The 19956-nt window shown below is 29.4% G+C and overlaps 2 pseudogenes; one reads left to right on the top strand and one right to left on the bottom strand.

Annotated features, from left to right (window-relative positions):
- Positions 1 to 6362: 6362 nt before the first annotated feature.
- LOC149876613 (uncharacterized) lies at positions 6363 to 9943 on the bottom strand (annotated as a pseudogene).
- Positions 9944 to 10260: 317 nt separating this feature from the next.
- On the top strand, positions 10261 to 11760 carry LOC149876612 (uncharacterized; annotated as a pseudogene).
- Positions 11761 to 19956: the final 8196 nt, after the last annotated feature.

Here is a 19956-nt window from a genome sequence, read left to right as displayed (position 1 = left end):
CCAGTTAAAAAAATTCCAGAACAAACAAAAACTTAAGAAAGCATAAATAAACAAAGGGTTTTTACACTCAGAAACAAATGGGGTAAAGTTCATGTGATGATTTTTTAAATCCTAGTGAGAATTTTTCATTTTCAGTAATTTATGTACCATTTCTATAATAATAATACAGTTTTAAAAGCGTACAATTATACAATTTATAAAAATATACTATTTACAAAAATATAAAACAAATTTCAAAATCTTCAAAAATTTATTCAAAAAAAAGGCAAAAGAAAAACAGGTGTTTTTTTTTAAAAAATAATTATCTTGAAAATGTTAATTAAATTTGTAAAATACCAAAATAGTTACCCAATAAGATATCAGAAGTTTTAATTCATATAATCTCTACTCATAAAGTATATTTCTTTTGACTGATAAACAATATATATATATATATAAACTTGACGGCTCATCAGTTCAATCTTGTTCAATATTTCTGCCTTATGTTGTAATTTTAGTATTTTGTTTAGTATTTTGTTTAGTATTTTGTTTAGTATTTTGTTTTTTAGATTTAATAAGCACATCTGTTCCATATATCGTGTTAGGAAGAAAATATCTTGATCATCATTATAAAAAGATAACCAAATATGCAGCTAAATATGAAAGTAAAGTAAGTGCTTGTTAAGTATTTAGTTCTATTTTCTGAATGAAAACTGAGGCACAGTGAACAGGTTTTTTATTATTCTACTTCCTCTTAACTTCACCATTAAACCTTTAAAAATACAAAAAAAAAACTGTTGATGTCCAAAAGCATATCATAAGTTAAATTGCAATGAAAGAGATGCATTTTGAGAGTTATAATTAAATTTTAAAAAAATCTTTAAGATCTAAAGAAAACCAAAGTTTTTGTCAAATTAAAAAAAATTTTGAAAAATTAATTTTACTCTACTTTTTTATATTTCAAAGTTTTTTTTTACTGATTTTACAGTTTTTTTTAGTCTCATATATGTGTTGGGAAGACAACATCTTTTAGTGATCATTGGAAAAAACTTCAGAAACTAAAAGTAAGCTTAGAAAAATTGAAAAAATCTTAAAACATATGTTTGTTAAATAATTTCCAATATTTTCCAATAGATATTATTAGGTTTATTTATATTTTACATACTTTTAAATTCAAGATAAAATGTAGAATATGAAAAGAAAAGTAACTGTTTAGTACTTTTTGTTTTTTTTAGCAGATAAAAGCACAAAACAAAATACAAGAGAAAAACATTGGGTTAGGCAAGGTGACAAGATTGGTATCTGGCGGATGTAACACGAATAATAGCGTTGAAATTCAAAATGAGAAAACCTTTTTCTTTAGTTGTTAATCAAAAGCAGCATGTCATGGACAGAAACACTTTTTTTGTACCTTTTACTCAGAGCAGAATCTTTTGTAACATTTAAGATAACATAAATAAATTCATCTATTGGACTAAATTTTTTACTGACCATCCGAGAAACTTTATCCATTATTAAGAAAAATAACCAGTGCTCAGCGTCAATTATATGAAATTATCTTAAGATATACATGTTATTAACTTTTTTTTCTTCTAATGTAGTTAACGTCTAGGTTTTGATATTTCATGATCAAGAAATTGTCAAACTATCAATTTTTAAGTGAAAATAAAAAAAAAAAAAAAAAAAGTGAATATCTGTGATGTGAGCTGTTCAGGGAACTAACAAATTAAGAAACACTTTCTGACTTTACAACGAGTTTCTAAAAAACCCCCATCATGAGTATATTCTTTTCGAAGCGAAAACTCAGTTAACGAAACTTCTTAAGCTATGACAACTGAAATAAAAATTTATAATGCTTAATGTAACTACCACTTTTAGCTCACACCACGCCGTTATGAATTTATTTCACTTTTAATTGTAACGAAAAACGTTTTGTATTCAGATGCGTTAAAATTACAAACTATCTGAAGGAAATATAACATTTTTGTTTTTTTTTTTAAATTAAACTCAGCGATTTAACTAACTCACAGTGGCGTAATTAAAATGAGCGGGGACTACGGCAATCTTCAGAGCCATTTGAAAAATTTGCAAATTTTACGTACGTTTATTAGGCTCCTTTTCACTTAAATTTGTTTATTTAAAATTCTGGTAAAAAATACATTCAAGGTTCCTAATTCAGTTTAACTTCTGGATAAAAAATTTTAACAACGAGTTACATCAAATATCGGGAAATGAAATGAGAGCAAAGATCTATATTAACTAGATATCTAACTCCGCATAAAATTCATAGAAAAATGTAAACGAAATTTATTTATATCAGCAAAGCAAAAGTAACGTATAAGTTACTTTTAAATAACTATAACTACAAAGCATTAAATACTGCAAAATTTCAAAAAATCATTACATTTTCACCAATTCTTAAACATATTTTCTAATCAAACCGACAAAAATATCTGTTGGTTGTTTTTTATCATTTCGCGATTTTCTGCTGGCAAAACAACATTGCTGGTTGTTTTGCCCGCAGAAAATCGCTGCCGTTATGAAGCAAATTTTTTTTTTTGCTCTGCCGTTATGAAGCAAAAAAAAATTTGCTTCATAACGGCAGCGCGAGTTAGTCATCTAGTAAATATATAACATTGAGTGAGAGTAACTGCCTTTTTAGTTTTTTTCACATGAGCAAGTGCAGAAAGCTCTTTTACTAACACATAAAGGATCTCTCTATTAATTGCAGTAAAAACGATCATAAAGTAAAAATGTTTAAAAGTGAGGAGGATGGAGAAATTCTAATGAATGTGCTCCTCTAAGTATAAAGCTATATTTTTTGGTCAGAATGAAACATGTGATGAAAATCTGGAAAAAATAATTGAAGATTTCAAAACATTTTCGGGTGGATAACGGGAACATCAGGAAAGGTGGAGGGGGTAATTGTTCAAAAGATGGGGGGAAAAAAATGGGTGGGAGTTGAAAACTCTTAAGTTACTCCGCTGAAAGCAACCCAGCAAAAGACTATCCCCGTTTAATAAAAAGGCAGAAAAGTTTAACAGTATTCTCTCACACATTTAAGTTATTTTTATTTAAAAAAATTAGTTTTGTTTGTTTAATAAATTTGATCACACATACTTGTAAAGCTGTGTATGCTTCAAATTGTCATTTAAACAAAGCCAAATATTTTTTAAAAACAAATGTCGTAAAATTTAAATAATAATTATTAGCAAAACTAAAAAAAATAGTTCTAAATTGAAGAAACTTTTATTTAAGAAGTGATTCAGTGAAAATTAAATAGCGATTCGAATGAAAAAGGTTCGAAAACCTAAAAGGCTATTAGGGCGACATAGACAAGTCGCTTTAATGTTCAATTAGTGTTTGTATTACTTTAAGGCGACAGCATATTTTATATCTTTTAAATTTCAGCCGTTGTTGATGAAAACAAGATAAAAACAACCTTTTTTATGCCTTTGAGTTATATTCTATAGATATAATCATCAATGATAAAAATAAAACGAAAAAAAAAATGTCGCCTTAAACTTACAAAATTACACTGTCACCCTATCATCACATCCAGTGTTATATATATATATATATATATATATATATATATATATATATATATATATATATATATATATATATATATATATATATATATATATATATATATATATATATATATATATATGCTAATGTGGTGATACCATAATAACTATTTTATATTCCAAATTCTAGGACACAATTGCCAGAAGTACCTGAAAATTGGGTCCCTAACAGGTGAATACGTTAATGTAGGTAAGTTGTTTTTACTTTTGCCCCTTTTTTGGTTGCCAATTAAGAAAGGTATATTCAAAAGCCGAGTCTATTCGCACGACGGTCGTGCAAATAAGGCAAATAAGCTTATTCGCACAACCGTCGTGTAAATAAAGCAAATAAGCTTATTCGCACAACCGTCGTGTAAATAAGGCAAATAAGCTTATTCGCACAACCATTCTAAAAAAAATGAAATCGGCTTTTAGCACGACTTTTTGTATTTGTATATTTATTCAGTTATCAATAATTATTATTTAAAAATTAATTAAAATTGCGAACAGAAAATACAATTTATGTAGAAAATGCATATTCTAATTATTCTGACGGAGAGAGGCATGCAAGGACCCCTCTTTTCTTACAACATTTGTAATTATAGCAGCGCCTCCCGGTAGGCGCAGCTATTCGTTTACGCAATATAGTATACCATATTGCGTGAATAAGTTGTACTATCCAAGTTCACTATGCAATCGTCAACTTAGAGCATCAAAAGGAGCAAAAAGCAAACCATTATGTACTCCGCTAAATACTTATCTCTATTGGGACATCCATAAACTATTTTGACACTTTGTTTTCTATTAGCCAACCAACTTTTGTTCCAGTTTAATTTAGATAAAGTATTATCAGTACTAGATTTTAAAGTATTATCAGTACTAGATTTAGATTTACTTTGGATTTATGAACTAGATACTGTAAAATAGATTAACACAAAGCAAGTATGTTATATGCACCAGATATATTTTCTATATAAAGTTTGCACCTAAAACAAGTAAAGTTGACTCACTAGTGAAACATATTTAGCAAGGTCCTTGAAGAGGGAGGGACAAATATAGCAATTTGTCCCGGGAGCCTAGCTTGAAGGGGCGCCGAACGCAGATTCGGAAATTTTTTTTACAATAAATCACAATTTTTTTAATAACTGACAATGTGAAATCTGCTTTGCTTTTGTAGTTCATCACTGCTTAGTTTTACTTCATAGACATAATATAAGAAGATGTCTATGCAAGGATACAACCCCGTATTGACGCCATCATATCACTTGAGGAGAGAAATGTTGGTAGCTTTTAAACATGTCGTGAAAAACCTTGGTCTGACTAGCGAGAAGATCAACCAAACGAGTGCTTTAGAAAACTGGGTTGGGTTAAGAAAACCGTTTACGATTTAGGTCTAGCAAAAAAGAATATTTAGGGAGAAAGAAAATTTCGAAAATCCATATTTAAGCACCTCATTCTCCTTTCTCGAAGTATTTATTGATTTCTTTTTTACTTCAGGGTTTAAAACTAATATTTTGATCCATGTGTCAGTTTTGATTAGTTGATTTTAAGCCAGAGAATTGATAATAACGCAGAAATACAACAGGTTTCGTACTCAATTTATCATAAGAAATTCCCCGACTTTTTTTAAAAAATCAGCCAATTTTCCCTGACTATTTTAGTCACGAAATAACATTTAAAAAAACCATCTGTATATTGGATATTTTATAAATAGATATTTTCAGATTGCCTAACAGATTATTTCAATAAAAGCTTTATCAATTCCTTTCAGTTAATTGGATGGTCACTTCACGATCATAATTTCCTGACTATCTAATTAAAAAATAATAATTTCCATACTATTCCAGGTTTTCCCTGACTTTAGCTAAAACAGACCAATTCTCTATGTTTTTTAGGTTCGCTACGAACCCTGTATTGTGGCGAAAATTGATAATTGCTTCATTCTACAAAAACAAAACATTCGCAAAACAAAAAAGCTTTGAACATTTATGGTTTTAAAAGTGGGGCCCTTCTCTATTTTTGACCCGGGCACCATTGGCACTCTCGCAGCCCCTGTTTGAGACTATATATGTTTTTTTGCACACTTTGTTGCACACTTTGACATTTTATACTTTATAGATTTATAGAAATACATTTTATAGATTTTGACACCCCTAATACAAATCAAATTTTGTCTAGAGAATTTTTTTAATTTCTAAAATAAAAAGATTTCAAATGTATAAACATGTAAATACGCGCAGCTGCAGAGAAAACACAAGAAAATTTTTGAATAATTTTATACTGATTTGCAATACATTACCAACTTACATGCCACTGTTGTACAGAATTTATTAGCTGCCATATCTCAGCATACTAAAATATAAAACATTAATTTGAACATACATTATCAAACCAAAATTATTTTCATATTAAAAAAAAAAGAGAATAATATTTTTTTTTACTTTTACGTTTAGTTACCCTAAGATTAATACAAGTGGTGGTAGGGGGGGGGGGGAGAGGTGGAAAGTAAAAAGAACAGGATGGGGGGATTTTGTCCAGGTCTAACATACTTGCAACATATTTGAATTAAAAGCCGAAAATTTTTGAAGCATGATGAATGACGGAATTTGTTTACAAATCCAATAGTACAAAAATTCTCTTCTAACTGCAAAATTAGGCATCCTAGAGTACAACATTAATATACAATATCTATTAAACATTTACATATCGGATTTTTTAATTACAAATCTAATTTATAATTTTTAAAATGATAATAAATTATAATAAAAATTTAAATCTAATATTTGTTTAATTTTAAATAAAATATCTTACTTAGCTGCATGAATTACAATGCCAATGTAAAAAGTGGTCAAAATTCTCAAATATAGTCTTTGGAATGGAAAGGCATGAAACATGAAACCACTCCTTGCAATTGTCGCATTTAACCATTTTCTCTTCTTTATTATCCGGAAGACGACATATGCAATATAGTGGTAAATTAATTGGTTTAGATTGTTTTTTCCTTTTTCGTTCACCCGTCTCTATAGGAAATGGTGTTAAGTGATTGTCACTGAAGCATTTTAATAAATGATCTCGCATAAGTTCTTGCTTATAACATTTTATGCTTGGATCATGATTGTAACATAAATCTGTTGCCGCTGCAATTGCAAAAAGACCACAATCAAGCCCACCGGATTGTTTTTGAAAATCTTTGAACTGTATTTTCAAAAAAGCATCTTTAACCATCATGATCGATCCTACTTGCATCTTTCCACTAACACTTAAATCATAATATAAGGAATCAAAAACATCAATTGAGTTAAGATCAGTACTTAAAAAGTTGGAAACGGTAAGCCAATGCATTGCACCATTATGTAAAATTTGAATAAATTTTCCAGATTGCACTCTAAAATGAAGTTTTGATCCGAGGTCTTGTAGTCCTTGTACTTTTGGAAACTGCATGGATAAAAGTTTTTGTGCTTTATTTATGTGCAAATTAGATAACATCTTGAATGAGTCCTTAATAGAGAATAGTAGAAGATCTACGACAGAGAGTTGTTTTTTTAATAACTGTTCCTTATGAGCAGTTTTGCCTAAAATTCACTTACATGATTGATGGTAAGGATCATCACTGCCATTTAGAGAAGATAGATTTGAAGATAAAACGCTTCCTTGATTTCTAAGTTGCTCATTTAAATTTAGACAGGATGGTAAAGCAAAGCTCAATGATTCAGAAAAGTATGAAGAACCGGACATTTCAGGCAAATCAGACATTTCGGGAAAATCAGAAACTTCGGGCGACCCCGAGGTTTCTGGCAAATCAGACGTTTCAGACAATCCAGACACTTTGGGCAACTCTGACGTTTGAGGCAAAACAGCCTTTTCGAGCAAATTGGAGATTTCAGGCAATACTTGTGTTTCCAAATCAGAAATTAAAACTTTTTTCCCAGCTAACCACAATTTATAAATTAAATTTAATGAATCAAATTTTTCTTCAAACTCGTTCATTCCAAGACTGGATAAATAATCTGAAATTGGTTTACATAGATCCATGACAGTTTTAAATTTCTGATCTTTAGAAAATGGCACTTTAAGGGACTTTTTTTCAGTTTTGTTAGTTGAACAATGAAGAACATTGTTAGCCTGATTATGCAAACTTCTGATCTTCCGAGAAAGCCAACTTCTTTTTTGATAGCTTAAATGCCATCGCTCTCCTGCATCTTCTGCTTAAAAAAAAACATCCCCATTTACTATTTTCACTGCCATTGTGTGTCGACAAGGAAGTTTCATAGTTGCATGCAAAGGGCAAGAACATAATTTATTAAATACTAACAAGTCAGTACGAGACTTTTTTAGTTCTGCAATTACAATTCTAGCAGCATATGGAGTTAATACTTTTACAATATCATCTGTAACTCTATCTTCAGCAGTGGCTAATCGATATGGCTCTTTAAAAGATTGATTAAACTCAATATGAGTCATTTGTTGAAATTTATCAGCATGCAACAAAAGAATACCTTTTACTGCCTCAGCTAAAGACATTTTTCTAGATAAAATGTTTTTGATTTTTTGGTTATGGGACTCGGACCTGTTATTTGTTGTATTTCCAAGATTAACATGCTTCATAGTTTCATAGTATGCCCAATACTTAACTTGGTGTGGCAAGCCCCAATTTTTGTTGTAGTATACCATTACAACATCTGGTGCAACTGTTGCAAGATGACCCAAATTTTTATCAAACAATTTCTTTCATTTGGCATACACAAGCGATTGAAATATTCTTTTTAAATTTTCTTTTTCAATACTGGCTAAAGCTTGTTTATTTAAAAATCTATAAAATGCCTGCAAAACATGAAACTTACACAGTTGGATTTCTGCTGAGGGCATAACCTTGGAGACTGCACTTATTTCTTTCAGGTCCTTATCAAGAATGACAACCTTAACTTGGTCAAGATTCAATATAAGTTCAATTTCTGAAAACACGTCTTGCAGAGTATTTTCAGTTTCTTGTGCAATGAAAGCATAACCAACAGCTTGACCGGTTCCGTTTCCATCCTCCACTAACAAAGTGAATAAAGGCATTCTTAATTTGTTTGTGCAATATGTACAATCAATCATTAGCACTTCAGGAAACATATCAAACACCTGTTTCATATCTCCGCTTATTATTAAAAGAAATTGCAGAACACTGTCTGAATCAACTTGAACAGATATAACTGCATCAGGATCTTTTCCACCTGAAATTGAAAATCAAACTTCAACTTTTATATAATAAAATAAATTGAATAATAAAGTGAATTATTTAATCTATAGTTGAATTATAACCCAATTAACGTTAGGTAAACTTCTCTAAATACTTTTAGGATTAAGCTAACACGAGTTTATTGCCTCTCTGTATATACTAACCCTAAGTCATAAATTCTGAAAAATACAAAAATTGAAAATGAAAAGTTTAAGAAGAAGACTTACAGAAGGACATCAGTTCATCAATCAACAAAGCCTCATTTGATTTTTCGCAACTGCGTGCTAGTTCAATTTTTTTATTTATATTGAATAAATCTTTTGATGTTACTACTTTGCTTTCTTTATTTTGCAAGTATTCTTTCAAAAAACAGACTTTAACACCAAGTTTAAATATTGTGCTGATGTTATCCTTTATTTTTTCACTTAATCGACATTGTTCTGGGTAATGCATAAAAGTAGTTCTAAAGAGAAATTAATTAAAAAAAAAAAAAAAATTAATTAAAAAAAGTGAAACTTTATATAAAACAAATTAATATTAAAATATAGATGTTCTAACCTGCTAACTTCATGATTATGATTAGCCTGAAGTTGCTGTACTACTAGTTTTGTTTTGTTCTTATTAATGGTGATATAAAGTTTTGCATTACATCCAATTTTGAAAGAGCTAAAAAATAAATAAAAAGTAGTGAGCATCTTCACTTTCTAAAAATATATAAAATGGTGTTGTTAGGTCAACTGCTGGTTAAATATCAAATGTATGGATCTCTTGTATAAATGATACCTATTTATTAAACTTTTTATGATACTATTATAATAAAAAAATTCTAATAAACATAAAAATAAGCAAAAATGATTAAATTAAAATTTAGCATACTGGAAAACAAAATATTAGATAAAAAACACATTTAAAACCTTTGATTTGGGCGAAGTCCTTTCCCTTGTATTCTCTTAACTCCCCCATGCTTGCATAAATATGTTACATTTCTAAATTTAAACTTTTCATTAAAATGTTTTGAATCCTGACTCAAACTCTTGTTAGCCGATGCAACAGTTTTGCTGTTACATTTAGTCCACACAATGTTCTTAAAAGCCGACCAAGAAGCCAATTTATTTTCAAACTCACCAAAGTTATCAAACTCGTCTCCTTGTTTAATTTCAATATTCATGATAAGCTGATACTAAATTTGACAAGCTGAAACTAAAAATACAAAAGCACGCTGTGTAATTTAATTATATTTTACTCCTTATAAACCGTGGTCGTGCGAATAAGCTTTTTTTTGTTACTTACACGATGGTCGTGCGAATAAGCTTATTTTCTTTATTTGCTTAATAAGCTTATTTTCTTTATTTGTTGTGGTATAAAATGCGAAAGTGTCTATTCGACGGTCGTGCGAATAGACACTTTCGCATTTTATACCACAACAGTTATGATGTATGGATAAAATTCTTGTTTTTTTGATGTTTTTATTTTTTGATTTTAGGGAATATGATAAAAATTGTATTTGTATGTGATTCACCTGATGAAGCTGCATTTTGCTTAAAGCAGTATGAACTGCGAACAACTACACGATATGCAGTTTTCAAAGTCGGAAAAAATTTTGGAAAGATAGGTTTTATTATTTTAAATTGTTTTTCTGTTATTAAGATGTAATTAAAAAGTAATTATGCTGTTATCAACCTTTTTGAGTAGGTTTTTATTGTTATAAAAGAATAAAAAGTACATTGAAACTTATTTTAATCTATCTGCTAGTTTGTTGCATGATTTTTCATACACAAACCATCTATCTACTCATTATCTATATGATACTATAAGTATGATACAGAGAAATGTAATAGTTTTAGATTTATCAATTATGATATGATACTATAAGTATGATATAGAGAAATTTAATAGTTTTAGATTTATCAATTATGATATGATACTATAAGTATGATACAGAGAAATGTAATAGTTTTAGATTTATCAATTATGATATGATACTATAAGTATTATACAGAGAAATGTAATAGTTTTAGATTTATCAATTATCAAGTATGTTTATAGAGATGGGTTTGGGCATATCGAAGCGATAGATTTTTGGTGAATTGCAATACAAATAATGGTGTAGAACGACAAAACCAATCATTTAAATATTCATACCTTCAACGATATAAAAACTCCTAAATTACTAGCATGCTCACAATCCTAATTGAAGAATTCTTTCCTGATAAGCTAGAGAAGTTCTTTACTTTGATTTTAGTTTATTTATACTTTACATTTATATTTTATAGGTTTACAGTAGTAATTTCAGTATGGTAAAATATAAATTTGTCTGGAATTCTATAATTTAGATAAAAAGTTATAGTTATACATATATACATATACTTTTATAACGTCATACATACGAGCATTTTAATTTGCAATAGTAATGCGTGTCTATATACTAGCACATAATTAAACTAAATAAAATAGTAATGTAAAGAGTAGCAAATGTATTGCAAAAGTAAATGCTGTAGTTTTATGAAATTAAGCTTTTTAATTAATTAATTTAGTTATAGAGAAGCGAACCTTAAAATGCACTCCAGCTATAAACTCTATAATACAACTGTCCCTAAATATCTATTCAACAGACCACATGATTTTATCAAAAACTGTTTAGAGAAGATTGCACTTGCTAATGACTCTGAGATGACTGGAGCTTGGCCACAAAGTCATGGAGTATTTACGGTAAACAGTTTCTCAGGTAATAATGAAAGTTACACTGTAGATTTTGGAAGTGACAAATTGATGCCAAAATGTTCTTGCAAAAGTTGGCGTGAATCTGCATATTTATGCAAGCATTTTTTCCTGGTTTTTATAAGATTTCCTGAAACATGGTCATGGAATTCTTTGTCATCATTATATAGAAATTCTCCTTTCCTGACTCTGGATAATGATGATGAGAATACTGTATACATTCCAATCAATTCACCAACTCCATGTGTAGTTGGTGATGAATCAACGTAATACGGAGAGTGTTTGTCTCCGGCACTTAATGACTCGATGAAAAAAACCGTTATAACAACTTCAACTCTTTCACATATTCGCGATAAGTTAAATCAGATAAAAAACTTAACATATGATGTCGATGAATCAACTATTGATACCAGTGAAGTTTGTGAAGATTTGGCAAAGGTCTTAAAGAAATTTTCAAATGCCACCAAAAAGGAAAATGGAATTCCAGTTAGAAAGGAACTGGGGGAACCCAAATGAATTAAAATATATAAATAAAATATACAATAAGTAAAAGTCTCGAACATTTGGTAAGTATTTTACATATTGTTTTACATGGCATTTTTCACATGTTATTATTTTATATTTTTACTTGTTACAAAATGATATTTTAAAGATCTATATTTTTCTTATCATTCTTTTTCTTTCGTTGATCTGATATTCCCAATTTTCTATGAGTCCCCTTCTCCTACTACTCCCATTTTTTGAAATGTTAAAATTTAAACCATCAAAAAAGATTACAATCTTTGTATTCGTAGCGTTAGAAAAGCGCTCAACATTACAACAAGATTTTAATAAGTTGAGTTCTCCGTGAAATGGGAGCAGCAGTTTTGGTATTTACTAACCAGCAAAAAGTCTGTTTAAGAAGTGAATTATTTGATTTAATTCTCACAAATCAGATAATGTTTTACCTTAATACGTACTGTTTTACGGGGATGGATGCGGTAACGGAGAAAGAAGACGGTACTGGGTAATTTTCAACAGGGGCATGAAGATGACAACAAAGTTGGAGAGTGGAAGGAACAAATGAGTATAGTGGTTATAGTCGACTCCCTGGCTACAGGACATGATTATTAGTGAAAAATGTAGACACTTTTTAGTATTTGTATTTAAGATTTGACATTGAAAACAATCTGTTGAATATTAATACCAGAAGTAACATCTCAATAGTTATTAACATTCAATTGTTATTAACTTTATTTTTAAAAAATTGTCTGCGCAGTATCACAAAAAACTATTTCTGGCGGAAACCTTTTAGTCTAATTATCGGTTTCGCCAAAACTACTGGATTATTCTCGGGTTTAGGCCTACCTCTAGTCCAATTTGCATCGTTAAAAAAAAATCTTTTAACAAAATATGCAGCAAAAAATCTAACATTAATAACATTTAAAACCTTCGTTTCACAAAACTCAATATAGTTGTATCAAATTTGAAAAATTCATTTCCATTACCAACCCACGGACGTAAAAATACAAAGTGCAAAAATTCTTGGCCGTGTTTTGATCAAAATTACGGTAATTTTTACGGACATTGCGGAGTGACCTCCTTTTGAGGGATGTTTTAGTATCTCAACCCTTTTTTAGTTACTGCTTTATTATAAGCGTTTAGAAGAATCCCGCGGGATCTGAACGGCACAATTTTACGTCACCCTCAGATAAACAAAATAAACCCGAAATTTACGGAGACTGGTCTTAAACTACATGAGTAGTAGTAGTAAGTAGGACAATTTCAATAAAAATTTAATATTATATCAAGATATTTCAACTTTTTCTTTTTATATTTTATTATATATATATATATATATATATATATATATATATATATATATATATATATATATATATATATATATATATGTATATATAAATATACTTATTAAATATTTATCTACGAAACATTTTTATGACTTAATTCAAATATTTTACTTCAATTATTTAGAGGAGTCAAAATGTCAAAATTAATTAATGACAAATAATGATGAATTTGCTGTGTCAAAACAGTTCAAAAAATTTGTTGTTGTAGAGTTTATAGAAGAAAAAAAACATGGAGTATGTGCTATGGAGATTATATGCTCATCTTGGCTGATAAACAACTATATTACTTACTGGCCGAGCAACCTTCAATCATCATCAAGGATAATTAAAGCAATGCAAGATAATGTAACACCAAACAGGAGCTGAAAGCAGCTGAATATACGTATTCTTTATGAAACCGGTATTGGTTTTCTTATATAAAAAATTAGTAAGTTTAGGGTTAGCAGTAGTAGATTGGTGATCAAAAAGTTGAATATTTCTTGTGTTTCTTAAAGCTTGATTTATTTTTTATTTATTTAAATAAAATTTCTTTTGATTGAGGTAAACAAAAATGTATGTGAGAACAACTGAGAGTTTTTAAATAACAATTTTAAAAACTTAATTTTATAAAAGAAACAAATATCTATATGTTTTTTGGATTATAGTAAGATTAAGATTAAGTACTAAATGAAAGAAAGAATTGTAAGTTTTTTGGATTATAGGATTAAGTACTAAATCTATTTAATGTATTTAAAACTTAATCCTATAATTTAAGTATCAAAGGTAGTAAATGAAATGATTATATTTCATATTTTTTACAGACAGTTATGAAGCAGCCTTTCAGAAAGTTGAAATATTGACATATACTTCAAATGCCGAAATAAATGAAGATAGCCTAGACGAAGGTAAGGTAAGGAAGCTCCATTAAAAAAATCTAGAGAAAAGCAACTTGGATTTCTATCTAAAAAAAAAAACGTTCAGTAAGCACTGATGAAGAGCAAGATAATGAAGACTACTTATTCAACCAAACAGAAATTCCACTCTTTTCATCTCAGTCAGTTGTTGGAGATGAAAATAATTTATCAACATCTATCGCTGCTATTGAGAAAAAATTTGCTGGTGATTTAATTTGTCATTTATTTTTGTTTTGCTGATACTTGACAGGTTTTTAAGTATTTTTTATAATGTTCAATAAGATAAAGTTTTATTTATGTTTCTTGGAAATTATAATCATAATTTACTAATTTGAATTATAGTGTTTGAAAAAAAGAATTTCGAGCTTTTAACAAGCATCCAGTATGAAATAAAGAAAATCAACTTAAAGATGAGTAATATAGAGAAGCTTTTGAATTCTAATTTGCTTCATGCAGTTTCTGTGACACAGAACATAATTCCATTTCTAGAATGAAATTGTTTGCCGATTCAAACTGAGGAGGAACTAGTGATCTTTGAACATAAACTTCAAGATAAGGATAACTTAGAATCTTTGGTATATAGATTGCAATTTAGTCCAATTTCGTAAAAAAAATTGGAGCTTTATAAGTTATGAGCTGGTTATAACATTACTGGAGTAATTTTTGTGATTTTATTTAGATAAACTATTTAACAGCTGTAGGAGGAGAAGATTTTAAAAAAATGACAAATGCTATCATGGGCAAGCTGCTCTCCCCAAAAACCTCATTGTTATATTCAACCTATGGCAAAAAAGGGGAAAAGTCCTTTGCTGCACTTACATCCTGCCAGGTCGTAATTGGTAAAGCATAATGGGATTAAATTTTGTGAAATGTTATGTTAATTACTAAATATTATATATATATAATATATATATTATAATATATTATATATAAACTAATTATTAATTATATATATATATATATATATATGTGTGTGTGTGTGTGTGTGTGTGTGTGTGTGTGTGTATATATATATATATATATACATCTAAGAGCGCTATTAGGTCTACACGGTAAAAAAACCGCGTTAAGGGCGACACTGGGTTTTAGCTAAAATATTCATTAGATTTTAATTTTGGCGTATTTACGTCTTTGTTTATTGCTTTTATGTAAATTTAATATAAAAAAAAAATTCTTAATAATATTTTCTAAAACTTTCGTATAGCCCTTAATTTTTCTGACTTTTTTATATAGACCTTAATAAAAAATATCTTTAAAAGCTATAGTAGGACTACACATATGAGACCGTCAGCTTCAAAACCGGCCCTTTGACATTTTTTTTGATTTTGAATGAAGCACGCCAAATGTTTCGTAATGGCTCGCACTATATTGAAAAAATAAAAAAATGCTGCAAAACCTGTTCAATCCTATAGTTTTTACTAAGTAAAATTCAGCAAATGGTGCAAAACCGGCTCTTTTTGTTTGCGCAGCTGCTTCAAAACCAGTTTATTATTTCAGCCAATAGGAAAGCACTTATCATACCACGTGATCACAACAGCTGATATAGAAAATACTTTCGTTTTTAACGCTTTTATCCTCTGGATATTGCAAATTCTTCGTGATTTGTCTTGTCAGTAATAGAAAAAGTAGAAAATATTTATGAAATACTAATTAACTAAACATTTACAGACTTTTTGCGATGGAAAACGATCGAAAAGTAAAAAAAACAAGCAGACTGCAGTCACGCAAACGCGTGGCAGACCCCGAAAACACAAAACGAGCAAGGGAGAAGAAAGCTAGGTATGCATTACTAATGAAGTATTATTTGTAATTATGTTTATTAACTTTTAACTTCTATTTTTCTGCAGGTATTCAAAGAAGAGTCCACCAAAAATCCCTTCATGCAAGTACAAATTGGGTGCTTTCCAATGTCACTGCCTGTCACAGAGTGATGTCATCACTTTCAATGGGTGATTTTATCAAACAAGTAAGAAAATGGAACAGGACAACTTCATTTTGAAGCATTGTTCATCTCTACAGCTAAAAAGTGTTTAAGGTGAATCAAATAGGAAAAGAGAATTTACTGTAAAACATTTTGTTACAAAGGCTGTCTCTTCCTCTATAAAAATACCAGTTTGTAGAAGAACATTTTTAGGAATATTAGGCATAAAAAAACATAGACTGCTTGGAGTTGTCAGTAGATATCACAAATCTGGTACTTCAGCCAAAGAAAGTAGAGATGGAGACAGAAAAGCAGAGAAGTTTGTTGAGAAAAAAGAGAAAGTAAATAAATTCATAGAATCATTTCAAGTTAGTGAAAAGCACTACTGTAGGTCACACTCAAAATGTAGGCAGTACTTACCAGCTGAACTCTCAACTGCTGTATAACAAAAAGTGTGATAGTCAATTAAAAGTTACCAAATGGTTTTTTACTAATATATTCAAAACAGAGTATAATCTAGGTTTTGGGACCCCTAGAGTTGACACCTGCTCTGCATGTTCTGAACTTAAAACTAGAATCAAAAATACAAAAGATCTCCAAGCCAGAGAAAAAATAGTTTTAAAATTAAACATCCATTGCCAAAGAGCTGATGCTTATTTTGACAAGCTGAGGGAAGAAAGTGATGACCTTGTTACCCTCTCATTTGATTGTGAGAAGAACCAAGTCTTACCTAAACTATCAGATCAAGCTGCATATTATAGGAGGCAGCTCAACTTTTATAATTTTAAAATTGTAAAAGGGAGCTCTCATAATACACTTAACAAAGAAAATGTTGATTCTCACTATTGGATAGAGAGGGAGCAATCTAAGGGATCAAATGAAATTGCATCTGCTCTTTATTTTTCTCTGAATAATTTAAGCACGTCTAGCAACATAAAAAGAGTCAGATTGTGCTGTGATGGATGCCCTGGGCAAAATAAGAATACAGTAATGATTGGTATGATCAGTTATTGGCTCCACAATAAAGCTCATCCTCATATTCAAACAGTGGAACTGGATTTCCCAGTAACAGGTCACTCCTTTATCCTACCAGATAGGGTGTTTGGCACCATTGAAAAGGTCATCAATAAGAAGGAGATCATTGTTAGCCCCAAAGAGTATGTGGAGGTCATTGAAAAACATTCTGCAGTTTTCCACTTAGGAGAAGATTATGAAATTTTTGATTAGAAAAGTTATTTGAAAACAGTTCTAAGAAATAATGTTTCTTGGCATTTTAAAATAGCTAGTTGTAAAAGAATCATTGTGTTAAAAAGACCAAGAATTATTGAGGTGAGAGGTGAACCTTTTTATACAGTAGAAGTTAATACTTTTAAGTCATTGATCAAGAAAGGTAAAAATTTTAATTCAATTAATTTACCAATCATTCATTCACAAATTAAAATTAACCCGAAGAAAATAAAGGATGTAGAAAAGTTATTGAACTCTCATTATGGTGTTGATTGGAGACAAGATCGAAATCTTGAGTTTTACAATAAAACCATATCTAATGAGGAAATAGATAGCATTGACTCTGATCAGGACAGTGAATCAGAAGAAAATAATGAGCTGTGCTGTGGTGAAGATGGATCATCTGATGTTGATGATGCTGATGTTAGGATTTAGTAATTTAAATTTTGTGAATTTGAAGCTATTTTATTGTAAAGAATTTCTTATTATGACATTGACTTGCCATTTTAATGTGTTTTTTAAGGTGCATATAAAAAAAAGAAAGCTATATAATTTTTGTCTTGCTAATTATTAAATAAGTAAATTTTATCTTTTAAATGTTGTTCACACATGTATTTGTGGCCTATACATGTCTAGCAGAAATTTTATGTACACCATAAATTTGTTTAATAACACCATATTGCAAGAACCATAATAAATTTCTCATTAAAAATTTTTTCTGTGTTTTGTTGCTTCTACTATAAAACCCAGGTAGCTAAACTTATATGACATGTGATGCAGGTATTTCTTCAATTTTTATGACCACTAACAATTAGTTACGTTATTGCATTTTAATAGAAATTTAATGCATGGCAAAAATTATTTCGAAATATATTTAACTTTTTAAAAAACATTAGCGGGCTATCCTGCTAAAAAAAAAAGGGGGGGGGGGGGAGAGTTTTCTAAAATTGTCCATAGATGGCGTAAATATACTGAAAAGCGTGTGAAATCGCGGTGGACTTTAAATAACCATGGGTTCCAACGAAATTAATCACAAAACAATTAAAATTTTATTAAAATGTGCAGTGGCTGGATCAAAACCGGCTCTTTTTTGAAAAAAATGCCCTTTAATTAAATATTTCTATTCAATGATTATCACAATTACTGATATTCACATAGAAAAGCATTCATTAGTGACTAAACATGAGGTGTATATGTTTTTTTTTAATTTTTTTATTTGCACAAAAAGAAAGTGTATCCTGTAAAATTTGCTTTATTGCAAAGGGCCGGTTTTGAAGCTGACGGTCTCATATATAAAAGTTCGTTTTATTGGAACGCTTGTTTCCGACTGCAAAACAATTTCCTTTTTAAAGTCTATTAATCAATAAGAATTAATGAAACCGCATTTTTATGATTTTTTTGTTTGTTTGTTTGTTTATTATTAAAAGACTTACTCAATATAAAAAAACAGATAAATAAGTAAACGGAATTGTATTATCGCACTCTGGTTATGTTATGTCTCTTGGTCGATTTTTTTTTAAAAAAAACGGTAAAAAAATGTTATACGACTCATTATTTATATACCTTCATAACTTTTATACACTTAGTTTATACTATTTGGAATAAATTATTTTTTGTTTAAAGTTTGAAAACAGTTCTGCAAACAGTGAATGGACGTCATAAACACGAAGCCGTAAGTAACTTATTTATTAATTAAATTGCCTTGATGTTCATCGTACGAGAAAAAAATTTTGTCTCGAAAGTATTTCTGAAAGCTTTCTCTTTACTCTCGATAAAAAGTAAATATCTTTAAAATATCTTAATCAGTTTTTTTTATTTATTTATTTAGATAACTTGTAAAAAGTAAAAGCTAAAAAAAAAAATTTTTGATGAAAGGAAAGGATAACATTTAAGATGATCATTGAAATATGATGATGAAAAGAAGAAGAGAAAGAAAAGAATTAAAACAATAAATAGTTAAGAAAACCCTCAACTCAAATGTCTTTACTTCAAAAATACTGATACTTTCGAAATTTCAGTTCGTGCTCATTTTAGCCTAGAAGTGTGATCAAATGGTGGTGTAGATTATGGGACTTAGTGCTATAGTCTCTTCGAAACCCCACGGTGACACAATTATGGCCCTGAGGACAAAGTCACTTTAACCACTACACTAGCAATTAGAACAAAGCACAGATGTTTTACCTTCTCCCCATCTTGTCCCCTACAATTTATTACTAGCATTAAATTTTGTGTAAAAAAAAATTTTGTGTATATGATTTCGTAAGTGTTGTCTAGTCTTCTTTATTAACAATAATACAGTGAAGAAAATTTTTGTTTGGAAAATGTATATATATATAAAATAACAACAACTTATCCTGAAGTCCGCGTGGCATAGTGGATGGTTCTAATACTGATCAAAGCGTGTTCAAGGTTCGAATTAAACCTGCGTGATACAAAATTGTTTCTTTTGGGGTATTTAAGTTTTAAATTCTTTAAACCGCGCTTATCAAACTTTTGTACGTGTTAACATTGTAAAAAGACAAGCATATATGAAACAATCCGGTGTTTTGTTGTGTATGTTTGTCAACTATGCATA

Source organism: Hydra viridissima, unplaced genomic scaffold, assembly GCF_058129835.1.
Source record: "Hydra viridissima isolate aposymbiotic clone 2 unplaced genomic scaffold, HvirCarnegie_v1 scaffold_19, whole genome shotgun sequence".
Classification (NCBI taxonomy): domain Eukaryota; kingdom Metazoa; phylum Cnidaria; class Hydrozoa; order Anthoathecata; family Hydridae; genus Hydra; species Hydra viridissima.
This window is presented reverse-complemented; position numbering and strand designations above follow the sequence as displayed.